This window comes from Pteropus medius, unplaced genomic scaffold (genome assembly GCF_902729225.1).
Source record: "Pteropus medius unplaced genomic scaffold, Ma_sr-lr_union100, whole genome shotgun sequence".
Lineage (NCBI taxonomy): Eukaryota > Metazoa > Chordata > Mammalia > Chiroptera > Pteropodidae > Pteropus > Pteropus medius.
The window spans coordinates 529,570-541,095 of NW_024354498.1; positions in this window are offsets into that span (position 1 = coordinate 529,570).

Sequence of the window (11,526 nt, forward strand, 5' to 3'; positions counted from 1 at the left end):
AGCCCTTCTGTCTGGGAGAAAGCTGCCCCTCCAGCCCTCGCCCTGAAGCCAGACAATTCATTTCTTCCCTGTGTATCCCTAGAGCCTTTTGTACTTCTGCCCCAGTGCTAGAGCTCAGAGCAAGTGAGTCCATCAGCAAGTAAGTCCATGCATGGGCCCTTTAAGAAGAATATCTGTGACACCAGTAGCCCTTTGTCTCACTCAGCCACAATTGCTGGTGGTTTTCACAGCCAGAAGTTGTGGAGACTTCTCTTCCTAGCACTGCAGCCATGGGCTGGGGAGCCTGTTGTGGGGCTGGGACACCTTGCTCCTCAGGGGCAACCTCTGCAGCCAAGATATCTTTCTCAATTTTTAACTACCAGCCCCTTCTGTGTCCTGACCCTCCTACCCACCTCGAGGTGCCTTCTCTATATCCTTAGTTATAAGACTTCTGTTCAGCTAGACTTCAGGCAATTCTCAATGATGATTCTGTAGTTGTAATTTTTGATGTGGTCATGAGAGGAGGCGAGCACAGTGTTTGCCTACTTCACCATCTTGACTGGAAGAGTCAACTTGCCAGTGTTTTTGAGCAATGACCCCTGTTTTCTGTCCTGATTCTGAGTTAGGTGAAAGGGAGATAAATACCTTATATCAGTCCTTCAGATAACCCCCAGATAGGTTAGAACATACACAATAATTTGCAAATAAGATATACTTTGTTTATTCTGGGACTAGGGACCATAGTCCCACACTAAACATGGGCTAAGACTCCTGCCATGCCAGAGAGGGATTGGGGCAAATACAAATAAAAATGCTAGAAAGCTTTCCTGCTGTTTTGAAGTTACCTTTTTCTTGATTCAGTATCTGCTTGATTGCTGTAAACCTTTGTTTTCTAAAGTTATAAGACAGTTGGTTTTCATAGTTCCTGCTCATTTCTTGATGTTTCTGTGGAGGAATGAGAGCTTGGAGCTGCCCGTTCTGCCATTTTTCTCTAAACTGTATCATGAAGCTCCGTTAAAGAGAAACTGTCTACTCATTACCCCTACTGAGGGATATTCTTTCACAGGTCAGATGACTCTACCTCTTTGACCACAGTTTTTGGGACCATGAAATGTGTACCTGATCTATAGTATGCCTTGAAAATCTTTTGTTAGTGCGTCAGATTACCTCTCTTCGGAATCTGAACTGAGAAATTGGGGCACATAGTATCAGAAACTGAAGCTGAAAGTATGGATATAGAGAGGTCTCATGATTTAGAATCAGTAGCCAGGGGCCTCTTTGAAGCAGATATTTAGAAAGCTACAGAGAAGCCATAAACAAGAGATTATGTGGTCTGTGACAGAGGAGATAACAGCCAATCCCCAGATTTCTCTTGGCTCCCAAAATCTTTTCAGTTCCAGTGCTTGTGTATCCTTACAACAAACTCCAGTTCTCAAGGCTCTTTGTATGATTTCCTGTTTCTCACATCCTATGGAGCTCAGTTGGAACCTGACACCATCCCTGAGGCCTTCATAACTACTCAGACTTTTAGGAAATGTGTGTGTCACCTCCCTAACATGGCTTAAATTTCTCTTACATTAATAATATAAGAAACATTTACGATGAAAGGGAAGAACATCAGCACAAATGTCTGCAATGAAAACAACTCGTGAAAAATAGTTCAAAACATTAGATATGACTGGATTCATTCATCCTTAAAAAATAAGCAGTTGCCCTCTGTGGCTTACGTTTGGCCAAATTCAAAGCCGAGTAGAAATTAGAACATATCTTTGGGCTATGTAAATTCCTCTTTTCCTTACATTAGAATACCACGGTATAAAGGCTCTGTATGAAAAGATGGTAGCTACATCTCAGGTGAGCTTTCTCCAAGAAGAGTTGCAACTGTATTTACTCAAAGGAGGCATATAGAAGCGCATATGAAGGGAGACAACTGCCCTCTAATAGGATAGCAGAGACAGAAGGCAAAATAGGCGCCAAGTCAGACAATTGTTCTGTGTTTATTCTTTTAAGCAAAAGAGGGAAATTTGCTCAAAGCAGCTGTATAATACTGAGGTTAAGTAATTATACTGTCTACAAAACCAATGCTATTGCTGTTATAAGAATCTTCTAAAATGGACGAGACATCAGATCCAGTCTGCCTGATTACATGCTGAATAGAAAAAAAAAAAAAGGAAAATCCCTTGGGTTGATTAGAGTACCCAATTGGTTCTAGCAGAAATGCTACTGTTTTAAAAGTGGCAGGTGGCAGGTGGCATGTTCTCATTGGGATAAATGCCTTTTGAGTCCATTGGCAGGTACCTCCAGGCCCATGTTTGAATCAAGCTGAAGGTTTACCAGGGATGTTTTCTTCTTGTCTTATTACCAGAAATAAAACTTTAGATAAATGACATAGAATAGTATTCCTCAATCATTTTTCCAGCTTATTTCCTTTCTTAACAAGCATAAAAATCTCATACCCTCCATTAATATTATGTGAAATTTCTAAATAAATTAAAATGTGATTTAAACTAATTCAGTGTAATCAGACAAAGAACTACTTTATTTTCAAACTAAGGACTGATCGTTTAAAGTTACTAAGAGGGATAACAAAGTAATCAAGTTTCAAATTGAACTCGAAAGTCGATCTATCAGGTTATCATTTTACTTAAGTTTCTTGAATGCTTTAAACATATTCTGTAGCCTTCATGTTTGTTTCTCTCTTGTGTCTCTCTCTCTTTAGATATAGATAGAAATAGAGATGTAGTATCTCTCTCTCTATATAGAAAGACATATCATATCTATCTTTAACTATATATCTCTTTTTCTACAGAGAGAGAAAGAGAGCAAAAGAAGTAAAAAATAGTTGTTAATACATTTATAAGACAAGACTTTCATGTCCAAGTTAGTTCTCATTATAGAGTTATGATTCTACATTGAATCATAGAGATGATGTAAGTACCAGGAAAAAAAGTTTTAAATAAGTACTATTGAGAGGGAACAATTACTGTAAGTTTGTTTATACCAGAAAAGCTTCAGCGGTGGGTTGGAGTTGCCCTGGGTCTTGAAAAATGAGTAGAAATTATATACTGTGAAGAGAATGGGGTAGAGTTCTCAGTCCTGTAGGATCCTGTATTTTTTAGAGAATGCCCTGACTCTGAAGACCCTATGCTGAATAGCTCCTTATTCCAGCGTTAAGCTTCTAAAACTGTATTGAGATCTTTGTAAAACCGTCTCTTCAATGTCAGTTGGAAGAGTTGGGAACTCATGGGAGGATACATAATTGTTTTGGGTAGGCCAAGATACAGCCAGTGACATTTAAAAGAATGTGAAGAGACCGATTACAGAGTTGATGCATGGTGAGCATTGCTCAAAAGAGGAAACACTTCTCTAGGAAAAATGTTAACTAGCCTGTGGTTGAATGTCATTATAGTCTGGATTGACCCTGGGCAGTCATATTGAATTCCTGTCTTGCTATTGCGTAGGAAACCAATGTAATATGTCTTCTAAGATGGCTTGTAGTATCTTTGTCTCACCAAGACATTGGGTCCTCAATAGAATGGATAGACATTTAAAAAAAAATCTCAGCTTTTCGTGTATAATCACTATCCAATATGCCAAGAGAAACCAATAAGTTGTTTCTGAAGTTCAGTGGGAAAAACTCGGTGAGAAGCAGACAGTTTTAAGAACTCTTTCAGACTGAGCTTTTATTAAGAAATAAAACAGAACAAGAAAAGAAAGAACTGTTACCAAGGTGAAGGCCTGGCATGCAGCAGAAGCTTCTTTTTACTGTGCCTGTCAGCCACTTTGCTCTCTTCCCTCCTTGCCCTGTTTTTATTTTCTTCCCCTGCTCTGAATTCATAGCCAAGTCTGGAAGTGTTTTGAAAGCTCACCCTGTGCCCTGAAACTCTTTTCTCTGGAAATGTTACTGCACTGGCCACTTAATATTGTTTCCCTCCACTGTTGTTCTCTTTCGAGCTGAATCAAGTGTCCTATAAGTCTTTGTGGGCTCCATTTCCACCTCCATTACTCTATGAGTATATCATTTAGCCTCTTTTCACTTTAAGGAGTTCTAACCTTAAAGGACCAAAAAAACCCCCAAAAACAACAACAAAAAAAACCTCTTCAGAGGTTTCCATTGTGATTTCAGTTGATTTCAGCCTGATTTTGGCTATAAGCTAAATCATTCAAGCACCATCAGTGTTGGCCTACTTCTTTGCTTTCCCCCCTGTCTCAACTCTAGTCCCAGGACTCCACTATCTCTGTCTGTGCTAGTCCTTGCTTAAAGCATTATAGATAAAAGCATCCAAAGATAATCAATGCTTTATACTTAGAATACTTAAAACCTTTCCATGACTCCTGAACAGCAGCAGGGTAAAATTTATACTCCTTGGCATGGCCATTGAGTCTTTAACATGTGACTCTAGCATACATTTTACAATCCAACGTGGTGGGTAACTTGACTATGCAGGATAATACTTCCACACTACCAGGTTTTTGCTCACACCAGAACCTATGCCATGAAAACCCATTCCCTTATCTGCTCCTACAGCCTTCAGGGTCCAACTCAATATATCATTTCCTCAATACATTTGACTTATACTCCATCCTCAAATTAATTTCTTCTTAACAGCTGTTTCAGTCAAGATAGGCCAGGTTATACTGCAATAACAAATGGCTTCCAAATCTTAGTGACTTAAGTTTATTTCTCATTTACATTACATGTCCATCTCAAGTCAGCTGTGCCTCTCCTCTGAATCATCTTAACTCTGGGGCCCAGGCTGACAGAGCAGCCTTTATCTGGGATGTTGCTGGTCAGTTGGCATATGGAAAAGAAAATATAGTGAAACCAAACAATGGCTCTTAGCTCAGAAGTGAAGCATGTCAATTCTGCTCATATTTCATTGGACATAAAAAATCCTGTGTCATTAGTCATTGGGATGAAGAAGTATAGTACACTCTCAGAGAGGAGCACCTGGTATTTTGAATATTGAGAAATTAACAGCTTCCCATAACACTTTGACTACGTCACTATTATATTTGTTATAATAGTGACATGCTATTATTGTTTATATATCTTGTCCTTCCGAACTATGGCTTCATTAAGAGCAGGGAATGCTTCTTATTCATCTATTTATTTGTACAATTTACACTATGCCATCAAGGCACATAGGAATTGCTTAATAATTGTTTTTTGACTAGCTGGATAGTCAACAAATGAATAAATAATTCATTTTATTAAATGAAGAAATAATTTTGAATTCAGTTGGGACGTTTGCAAAACAAACAAACAAACAAACAACAACAACAACAAACCCTACTCTATTTAAAATTGTTCCGTGTCTTGGGAAAATGTGTTTTGGTGAAATATTCTTCTGGTGTCTTTTGAACCTTATGCCTCTGAATTATTTTCACAAAATATGAAATCTTTGGGAGCCAGTTGGCATCATCATTAGTTACTGGAAATCATCCATTTGACGCCAGCAAAAACACAGGCATGCTGTATTTCTCGCGAGGGCTCTAAGTTAGTGAAACACCCAGCAGTGAGAATACATCATTGTCCTTTCTGTTCAGAGATGACACAGATGATGCTTGACCCTTCTCCTGTTCGGATGCAGAGGAGCAGTCTCATACAAATGAACCTTGGAGTACTAAATCAAATTTGTTCATAGGACAACATCACACAAGTGATTGTGTAAATGATGTTCCTTCAAGTGACACCAAGAAGGTTTTCCTGCTCACAAGTGATCAGGGCCCCAGATTTCTCCATAAGAACTACTACCATGTTTGAGTCAGTGTTTAATAGTTCCTCCTTGCTTCTGCTCCTTTCTCTGCACCTTTTGTTAGAGATAGCAGTTGTAGCTTGGCTTTCCGCTCCCCCCACCACCCATTTTCCAACACAGACATCTTACATTTTTATAGTTAACTTTGGGTTAAGAAATAGAATTTATACAACAAAAATATATTAAGTATCTACTGGGTTTTAGACACTGTGGCTTCTCTTAATAAGTTCATAATCTAGAGGAGATGACAGACAAGTAAACCAAAAATTAAAGTGTGGTGTGATAAAGGCTATGATAGAGACATTCCTGGGGTACGTAGACATGGACCATCTATAAGGTGGGGATGGTCCAAAGATGATGACCTATAAGTCTTGAAGGAAAATGGGTGTCGTTTAACTCAGTAATAGATATTTGATACTGAGGAAACACCAAGTATCTCTGTGTGGTATGTAGCATGGAGGTGAGGAAGATAATCCTTTTGTGAGCTGGCTGGAACCTAGGATAATGATTCTAGAAAATGATACTGGACAGGTAAGTATCACCTCTGAGAGAACCAGGTTGTAAGAGGCCCTTGTTTAAAACATTAATGGAGGCACTGGATTTTAGATTTGTTTTAGAATGTTAATTTCAGGTGAATGACTCAAAACAATGCGTATAAATGGGCAGAAGGCATTTTTGGTGATGAGAAATGATGAGGACTGTAACCTTAGAAACTGGCAGTTAAAAGTCAGTGTGATAGAGGGAAGCAGAAAAAGTAGGATCTGACTGTTTGCATGTGGTGGTAGAACTGAAGGGAAGAAAGGAAATAGAAGTCTAGGAAAACTAGCAGGTTTGTCATTTGTGTAAATAACTAGATAGTAGAATCATCTACTCAGATGAAGCAGAGTACCAGATTAAGGGGCTAAAGAGGAATAGAGATTAAGGTGGGAGATGAAAAGACAGGTTTTAAAATATTACATATAAAGAGTTTGTATAACACTTAAATGGTGATTTGGAGATCAGAAAACTTACAGTAGAGAAAAGGATTTGGTACATAGATTTCAATTAAATTCAAGGGAGGGAGGGAAAGAAATTGAGAGAAAGGAAGAGAGAGAGAGAGAGAGGGAAGGAGGGAGGGAGGGAGAGAGAGGGAGAAGAGAGGAGATAAGAGGAGAGAACGAACTATGATCTGAGAAGAGAAAACAAGAGAGCTATGTCTGGCAAGGATTTAGTTTCAAATAATAGAAATTGAGATCGAGCCCTCATTGATTGAACTAGAATCTCCAGGAAGGCAGGAGGCCCAAGCATAGAAGTTGCACAGCCAAGGTATGCTCCAAATCGTGTGCAATGACTGGTGTGTTGCAGATCCCATTGCTGCTAGTACCGGACATCACCAACCTGGAGCCACTTTTTACCAGAGTAGATTTAGCAAGGTTCCTGCTTTATTCTGTGGGATTCTGACAGGAAATGCATGGCATGCTTAAAAGGGTCAGTAAAGAGAATTTAAAGAAGCAACTATTTTTAAAGGAACAAGAAGGGATGATGAAGCACAGAGGAGCTAGCAGTAGGGGGAGGATTTTACCACCCCTGTGTCTGAAAGGGCAAGGAAGGGAGCAATTACAAGAACCCAGCAAGATCTAGTATCATAAGAGAGAGGCTGTAGCTTTACCTAGAGGAATACAGCCATTGCCAAATTGAATCCTAGCAAGGAAGAAGCAAGGAGATACCTCAGCTTCACTTTCCTTTGGCCCTCTGATCTGCCAGTGTCTATCATTGGCCAAACACAATGGGAAGGCAGCTGGCAAAGGAATCCCAGGGGATGTGGTGTCTAGAGGTCAGCTTCTTGGGCACATAGAGCCAAGTGGAAAAGGGTGGAAAATGTATCCAAAGGGGTAAGTGGGAACGTCCAGCACAGCTTCCAATTTAAATCATGATCGGCAGAGCCTAGTGTATGTGACCATGGTTTGCTGTCCAGGGAACCTGGGGAAGCAAGCCACTAGCATTTTCAAAATGCATACTGAGAAACAGGTTATGTTTAAATAACAGGAGAAAAAGTTCAACCGTAATGAATGACAACTGTCTTCTCAATGGTCAAGGATACAGCCCTGGGAAAAACCAACATTCAGGATAGGGGCATGTAAAGAGCACACTTCGAAAGGCCAATAAAATTGTGTGACTGAAGAGGAAGGAAGGAAAACCAGGGAAGACCAGAGTCAGATAAGCAAAATCACCAACATCAGAGGCTCAGGGTGGTTCATTGAGACAAGAGCTGTTTCTGTGGAGTAGTAGGCTTGGAAACTGTATCACCGAAAAGTAAATGAGAGGTGAGGAGGTGCTGAAAGTGAATGTATATTACTCTTTTTAGCTTGTTTTTATTTTCGTGCTTTTGTATTTTTTTGGAAAAGGAGAAAGAAAATGAGCACATCTTTAGGATGATCATGAATTTGAATGAGGATTTTTTTTAAGAGAAGGAAACTTGAGTATTGCTTATGTGAGTGAAAAGAGGTTGTGAATAAAGAGATGGTAGAGATACATTATCCACTATCAAGAACAAACCGTTTTTTCTCTCTTTCTCATCTGTATATGCTTTCTTTCTACTTATCTATCTACCTGCTTATTTATTTTTTAATGGGATTATCCCAACTTTACTAGCTCATATTTTTTTTTTACTTATTTTCATATAAATAGCTATATATTGCTATCATAATTTTTTCTAACTTTTTGGGGAAATTGACAGATATTGCATATATTTAAAGTGTACAGTGTGATGACTTGATATACATTTTGAAATGATTACCAAGATCAAGATAATTAGTATATCCATCTCCTCACATAGTTAACTCTTTTTTTCTCCTTTTTTTGTGGTGAGAATGCTTAAGATCTACTCTCAGCAACTTCTGGATATACAACACTGTATTATTAACTATAGTCACCAAGTTGTGCATTAAATCTCTTCTTATAGCTGAAAGTTTGTACCCTTTGACCTACATCTCCCCATTTCTTCCTCCTCTCAGCTTCTGGAAACCACCATTCTATTCTATCTCTAGGAATCAAATTAAAAAGATGATTCCAGATATAAGTGATACCATACAATATTTGCCTTTCTCTGTCTGGCCTATTTCACTTAGCACAATGCCCTCTAGGTGCATCCATGTTATTGCAAATGGCAGAATTTCCTTCTTTTGTATGGCTGAATAATATTCCGTTGTGTCATTACATACCACATTTTTTTTATCCATTCATCTGGCGAAGGACATTTAGGTTGTTTTGTATCTGGGCTTTTGGAATACTGCTGCAATGAACATGGGGTGCAGATACCACTCTGAAGTACTGATTTCATTTCCTTCAGATACATACCCAGGAGTGGGATTGCTGGGTCATGTTAGTTCTGTTTTTAATTTTTTGAGGAACCTTCATGCCGTTTTCCATAATGACGATACATATTTACATTCCCACCAACAGTGTATATTGGTTCCCTTTTCTCCACATCCTCACCAACATTTGATATGTTTTGTCTTCTGATGATAGCCATTCTAAAAGGTATGAGATGACATCTTATTGTGGTTTTGATTTGCATTTCCCTGATGATTAGTGATGTTGAGCATCTTTTCATGTACCTGTTGGCCATTTGTATGTCTTCTTTGGAAAAATGTCTATTCGGATCCTTTGCCCGTTTAAAAATTGGATTATTTGCTTTTTTTGCTATTGAGTTGTATGAGTTCTTTATATATTTTGGATATTAACCTCTTATCAGACATATGGTTCACAAATATTTTCTCCTATTTGTTAGGTTGTCTTTTCAATTTATAGATTGTTTTCTTTGCTGTGCAGAAGTTCTTTAGTTTGATGTAGCCTCACTTGCTTATTTTAGCTTTTGTCATTTATGGTTTTGGTGTCTTACTCAAGAAATTATTGACACGACTAATGTCAAGGAGCTTTTCCTTTATTTTTTCTTCTCAGAGTTTTATGATTTTATGTTGTCTTTAATCCATTTCAGATTAATTTTTGTGAGTGACGTAAGATAGAGGTCCAGTTTCATTCTCTTACATGTAAATATCCAGTTTGCCTAACACCATTTATTGAAGAGACTATTTTTTCTCATCATGTGTGATCTTGGTGCACCTGTCCAAATTAATTGACCATATATGTGTGGATTTTCTTCTGGGCTCTCTGATCTCTGGTCTATGTGCCTGTTTTTATGTCAGTACTATACTTTTTTTTTATTACTATAGCTTTATAATATAGTTTTAAATCAGGCAGCATGCTCCTCTGCAGATGACCATCAGTACTAGGTAGATCTGTGGCTTTTCTGGTTGAGACTTCCATTGCTTCGGTATGGCTCATTTAAACTTGGGGCGGAGGTGGATAGGGTAGGAATAGGATGAGTAAAGTAAGATTATTTATTAATAGTTTAACATCTTTTTGGAATTAGAGATATGACAGCTCCTATTCAGAAGTCAGTGTATGGGGCAGATTAAAGATGTGTGTAAATTCTTTGAACTTTTTCCATTCAAGAATTGAGGTTTGTGCTCCTTGAATCTGGGTAGTTTCTATGACTGATTGACCAATAGAATATGGCGGCAATGATGCCGTGCCAGTTTCAGTCCCAGACTTTAAGAGCCTGGAAGCTTCCCCTTTTTGCCCCTTGGAACACTCTTTCTGGGAGCGTGAGCCACCATGTGTGAAGGTCAACTACCTTGAGGCCACCAGGCTCGAAAGGCTGCATGTGGTGGGCACTCTGGTTGACAGTTCCAGCTGAACCCAGCACTCAGGGCATCCCTGCCACGGTACCAGATATGTGAGTGAAGCTTTGGGATTAAGTGAAGGAGTGAAGATATCTTGGACTCTCCAGACCAGCCCATTTGCCAATTGAATTATTACCATGTAACCTAGATTGACACCGCATGGAGCAAAAGATTCACCCAGCTGAGCCCTGCTTAAATTTCCGACCCACAAAATTCTGAGTCATTAAAAAAAAAGGTTTCTGTTTTAGATTGCTAAATTTGGGGGTAATTTATTATAGAGTAATAGATAACCAAAATGGTGAACTGAAATAGTATGTCCCAGACTTTTAAAGGGTAAAACTCATTTTTAAGTACAATTTCAACATTAAAAAACCATCTTAATCTGGTAATAAAAAGTGCTTAATCCCAAAACTATTATAATTTCAATATAATTAGACTATATATTTTATTTCCCAAACACCATTTCATATAGCTGAAAAATAGTATCTATATTTATGAGACATATGAAAGTGTTTAGATTTGTGAAGCCTCATACTTATTCTACAGAACCCCAAAGATCTCTGACCCATTGCTTGTAGAGACCAAAGTAATTCTACTTGTCTTAGTAGATGTAAAAAAATTAAATATGATCCAGGAGCTAGTGGAACCAGCCCTTTGAAGCTCGTTTATGGTTTGTCATTGAAAAGTGATTTTCTCTGTAGGCCTGACTTCATAAATTGATGGCAAAAATTGATATCCAGGCAATGGGAAAAACAAATGTATGTCTATATATATATTTTTTATGGTGTTCAAAATTAGTACTGTGATTATTTTTATCTTTATATATTTCTGGGAATTATTTTCTGAATACCCTAGTTGACCACCAAATACATTATAGGCACTTATAAATTCTCATAATATCATTTGACCTTTCACACTTGCTTTGATCAAATATTTTAAAAAATTTTATTGAGGTAACATTGATATGTAGTATTGTATAAGTTTCAGGTGTGCAACATTGTTATTAAACATCTGTATATACTACATCACGCTCACCAAAAAAAATCTAGTTTTCTTTCCTCACT